Source organism: Schistocerca nitens, chromosome 2, assembly GCF_023898315.1.
Source record: "Schistocerca nitens isolate TAMUIC-IGC-003100 chromosome 2, iqSchNite1.1, whole genome shotgun sequence".
Taxonomy (NCBI): domain Eukaryota; kingdom Metazoa; phylum Arthropoda; class Insecta; order Orthoptera; family Acrididae; genus Schistocerca; species Schistocerca nitens.
Window position 1 is genome coordinate 762,481 of NC_064615.1, and position 5,815 is coordinate 768,295.

Below are 5,815 nucleotides of genomic sequence, written 5' to 3' on the forward strand. Positions count from 1 at the left end.
TTTCACATCTCCATTAATTTCTTTGTACCGGACGCAATACTCCATTTTACAACCATAACAGGTGGCGTTACAAAAAAGCTTTTAGGAGAGCTGTTTTTAGAGTTAGAGATTGTATGCTTCTCGTTTATCTGGTTTCAGGCCGTCATCAAACTTCATGGGAATAGGGAAGCATCTTTTTTTGTGCTCGGTTCGCTCGCTCTCTGCCACAACGTCAGACGTAAGGGAAATATCAAACATCTTTAGTGCTCATATCGAACCGCCACAAACGAGCTAGAAAAAGCAAAACGACGGTACGATAAAGGCTGATGTCTGCGCCAAATACCATGTGAAGAGTCGGATTTGCTAGCTAAACAGCTCTACGTGTATTCCATGTTACCCGTCTCCACAGTATTTTACTAATGATGTGATATCAGAGTCTGGTTACGTCAAAAATCTGTAGAATGAAGAGCATGACCTCTAAAGTACAATGTGACATTGTATAAACAAAAGTTTGGAGGTGATGATATTTACCTCGTTTCACTAATCTACAGTATAACGCATTCGTAACATAGCACTCTGGGACGACAGATGGCAAAAAATCTACAGGCGATAAATTACGAACTCAAAGCTGAAATTCCTAGTACGTTGCGCGTAGAGGTAGAAATCCGGGTCCAGTTATTGCTTCAGGAAACAACTGTAATGTTCTCGGGAATCATAAAAACATCTTAAAGGGTAATGTATTACTTCTCTGAAGTATTTGTCAGGCGTGAAACGTTCTCTATTTCAGATCAGTGATAACCTGATAAGCTGGGGGCCAGCACCCGGATCCTGATATCGTGAAGTGAACTAATCCGGTGTGACACATCTCAAGTTTCAATTCCTCGTTATCAGTCACGTTCAAGGCTAATGTCAATGTGTTTACGTGAATCCACTCAACAGAATGCACCGTATTGGATTCCCAATCAGTTAGGTGTTTCCTTTTATATGATGCTAATCGACGCCTTTTTTCATTTTTTTAACTGCCTCATTGGCTTTCACATCTACGTATACACATCGCAAGCCATCTTACAGAGTGTGGCCAAGGGTATTTCTTGCAACTTTAAATTCCAACGTTTTCTGTTCTAAACGCGAATGGTGCGTGGGAAAAAAGATTGTTGTAAGCCTCCTATTCTTCTCCGTGACACATGACTACTGCTTTTAATTTGTTTCTTTTCTGTGTCGCAAGAGTTTACTATTCACCGCCATAGCTTAAATCATTCCAGATAAATGACTTGGTAAATTGTTTCTTTGTTCACGTAAAGAGGTAGCTGCTAATCAAACATTTTTTGAAGAGGTAGAAAAAATCAGCCAATCAGTTGCAAAACCTATTCAGATTTACACAGTTGCTGATTCCCAGCCACGTTTAAGATTTTCAGAAATTTAATTTTATTCCTGAAGATTTATTTCGTCGTTACGATTATTCTTTTTATATCCGATTTGTTTTTTTGGTGGGAGTCAGTCTTCTTATTTGTTTCGTGAGCCCCACCACGAATTCCTCTCCTCTGCCAGGCTCTCGACCTCAGAGTGGCACTTTACCGACGTCCTCAACTATTTGCTGGATGTATTCCAATCTTTGTCTTCCGCTATACTTTTACGCTCTACAGTTGCCTCTGTATCGTGGAAGTTATTCATTGATGTCTAAATAGACGTCCTACCATCCTGTCTCTTCTTGTTGTCAATATTATCCACGAGTTTCTTTCCTCGCCGATTCTGCTGAGGACCACCTCGTTCCTTACCTTGTCAGTCCATCTAATTTTCAACATTCTTCTGTAGCACCACATGTCAAATGCTTCGATTATCTTCTGCTCCGGTTTCCCAACAATCCATGTTTCACAATTTCACAACCATACAATGCTGCGCACCAAAAACGTACATTCTGAGACATTTCTTCCTCAAACCACGGCCTACGATTTGGTATTGCTGGAGTTCTCTTAGCCAGGAATGCCCTTTTTGTCCTCTTTGCTCCGTCCGTCACGGGTTAGTTTGCTGCCTAGGTATAAGAGACCCTTAACATCATCTACTTCGTGATCACCAGTCCTGATGTTAAGTTTCCCCCTGTTCTCATTCCTGCTACTTCTTATTACTTTCGTCTTTCTTCGATTTACTCTTAGTCAATTTCTCTACTAATTAGACTGTTCTTTCCGTTCAGCAGTTAACGTAGTCCGCCCCAGATAGCTGAGTGGTCAGTGCGACAGAATGTCAATTCTCAGGGCCCGAGTTCGATTCCCGGCTGGATCTTAGATTTTCTCCGCTCGTTGTCCTAATCTCTATCATTGCATACCTATCGACGCGCAAGTCACCGAAGTGGCGTCAATTCGAAAGACTTGCCTCCGGCGAACGGTGTACCCGACGGGAGGGCCTAGTCACACGACATTCACATTTAGCAGATACTGTAATGCTGAGGACAGCAATCCGTTATTATCTCACAGTAAAAGATAGTTGTTGGTATACAGTTTTGATTTGCAAGATGACTGTCTAATCACTTGATTCAGCTAAAAGTAACAAATCAGACTGAACGAGTGGTGTAATTACTGATTAAATCTTAAGGATCAGTTGAAAATATCTCCAGCAGCACGTGACACTCTTAGTACGCCAGTAAATGGCCTATGTGTAATGCGTAGAGGATAAGCTTCTATCAGTAAGAATGATCCATATTCAAACACTTTTCTTTAGGGTTATGGAAGGCTGAAGCTAGACGAATAACAGTTTAAACATATCATAAACCAGAAAACCAGTTTACTGGCGGAAGTAAAGCTATGCGGAGGGATCGTGCGTCGTGCCTGAGTGGCTCACAGTCAGTCGGCAGAGCACTTGCCAGCCAAAGGCGCAGGCCGTGAGCTCTGATGTCGGTCCGGCACTCGGTTTTAATCTGGCAGGAAGTTCCATATCAGCGCACACTGCGCTGCAGAGTCAAAAGCCTGCTTCTAGGCTTCCAATTTTCAAAAAGGAACCTGTACTTAATAAGAAAAATCAATAGTCCTGCACATATTTAAGCAAGGGAAAGCGCTGTAGGATGTACGCTAAGAAATAGGTATTGGAATGCTTGGGATAAACTGCTAGGTGAAATTCAATTAAAATTGGACTGAACATATGTTGCGTGCAGAAATTTAGTTAGAAAAACATTAAACATATGCATTGGGACACAGAATTTGCTGGAGCCTGGTTTGCGAGCAACTGAACACAAAAATTAACCACCTACCTTGCCTCTTGGGCTTATGAACCATCGATAATTCGTGAAATACGGATAGTTTGATGGGCAGGTCTCACACCCGCACTTGATACCCACTCTACCACCACATAGAGAAAGAAAGCACACCTGAAGAATTACAACACGCACCACAAAAACTTATAATCGGCAAAAAGGTATGTTCCCGCCAATATAAGGCACATATCATGAACACAGAAAATTCATACCATAGAATTAAATGAAATATTAAGGTAAGAAATTCATTTTAGATCACAAATAGTGACTCAACAATACCAGTAGTACGGGTTTATCCAAATGGATCAGAAAAGAACCACCTGGACGAACAAGTTATCACGCAGGATAAACCACGAAAGTTTCGTAATTTCGAAAGTAATAAAAAAAATATGCAAGAAAATAGTAAACATAGGCTAAAACTACACTACAGAAACAATCAGAACATCAAGCATAGGCTAACCAAATCGGTGATAAAATAACACAAAGCACCCATAACAAGAAAGAATAACGAATGATTACGAGCCGTCAGAAATACAGGTCATAGGCCAGACACTCGAGAATGGAATTGAACTTAAAGGCTACCGATAATGGAAAAAAGGTGAAGAAATGAGGAGCTGAAGGTTCATTCGTTTTTCAAACACAAGGTCCAAGTTTCACAAAGTAAGACCAAGAAAAAACATGAAAATCCTAGGAATTTATTATTCTGGAGAACGATTTATTCTCATCAGCATATTACCGAAACTTAAACACAAAATAAAACACATTCAGAGAAGTGAAGGGTATCTAAGGGATATACGAACACGTGGGTTTAAACAGTTAGAAGCACACGTTCGAAACGGATAGAAGTTGCAGAATGAAATGAGACTAATGTAAAGGAAGAATTGAAAATGCAAGAAACGGAAGCAAACGCACATTCATTCTGAGGAACAACAACACTAGCTGAAATCCATCATAGCTCGTACGCCAAGCTTTCACATTCCTAAGTTCTGGCTGAACAGAGCAACTACCTACAAAAATCGCAAAATTGCAAAAATCCTTACAGTCCCTATGTTGCGTCATGCGTCAACTGTACCGCATGATTACCAAGACCTAAAGCTGTACAAGCAATGGATTAATGCTTTAGTCAGGCTCTATCTTACGCGAACTCTATCACCGTACTAAGACTACCATAGACGAGTTCTCACAAGGTACTTTGCTCACCAAGATCGCAGGAACTAGATTAGTACGCTAGCAAAATTGGGGTCTACACAGGTAGCGGAAGTGATTAGAGAAAACCCTGTTCGTACCATGCCAACTTAAGCACAATAGTCCTTCGAACGACAAGACCAAACGTCTTTGTCTAAGTCTATCGAAGAGTCGGATAAACTGCCTCAACTGCAGATGGTAAGTACACTAACAGCCAAGCACTATAAAAATGTAATACAGAGGCACATTGAGGGGAGATTGCACGTGAAATTCGTTGAAATTTGACATTTTTTGTTTTCTGCTCCATAATATACTCTGGACGTTCCTGAACATTTTGATATACACTCCTGGAAATGGAAAAAAGAACACATTGACACCGGTGTGTCAGACCCACCATACTTGCTCCGGACACTGCGAGAGGGCTGTACAAGCAATGATCACACGCACGGCACAGCGGACACACCAGGAACCGCGGTGTTGGCCGTCGAATGGCGCTAGCTGCGCAGCATTTGCGCACCGCCGCCGTCAGTGTCAGCCAGTTTGCCGTGGCATACGGAGCTCCATCGCAGTCTTTAACACTGGTAGCATGCCGCGACAGCGTGGACGTGAACCGTATGTGCAGTTGACGGACTTTGAGCGAGGGCGTATAGTGGGCATGCGGGAGGCCGGGTGGACGTACCGCCGAATTGCTCAACACGTGGGGCGTGAGGTCTCCACAGTACATCGATGTTGTCGCCAGTGGTCGGCGGAAGGTGCACGTGCCCGTCGACCTGGGACCGGACCGCAGCGACGCACGGATGCACGCCAAGACCGTAGGATCCTACGCAGTGCCGTAGGGGACCGCACCGCCACTTCCCAGCAAATTAGGGACACTGTTGCTCCTGGGGTATCGGCGAGGACCATTCGCAACCGTCTCCGTGAAGCTGGGCTACGGTCCCGCACACCGTTAGGCCGTCTTCCGCTCACGCCCCAACATCGTGCAGCCCGCCTCCAGTGGTGTCGCGACAGGCGTGAATGGAGGGACGAATGGAGACGTGTCGTCTTCAGCGATGAGAGTCGCTTCTGCCTTGGTGCCAATGATGGTCGTATGCGTGTTTGGCGCCGTGCAGGTGAGCGCCACAATCAGGACTGCATACGACCGAGGCACACAGGGCCAACACCCGGCATCATGGTGTGGGGAGCGATCTCCTACACTGGTCGTACATCACTGGTGATCGTCGAGGGGACACTGAATAGTGCACGGTACATCCAAACCGTCATCGAACCCATCGTTCTACCATTCCTAGACCGGCAAGGGAACTTGCTGTTCCAACAGGACAATGCACGTCTGCATGTATCCCGTGCCACCCAACGTGCTCTAGAAGGTGTAAGTCAACTACCCTGGCCAGCAAGATCTCCGGATCTGTCCCC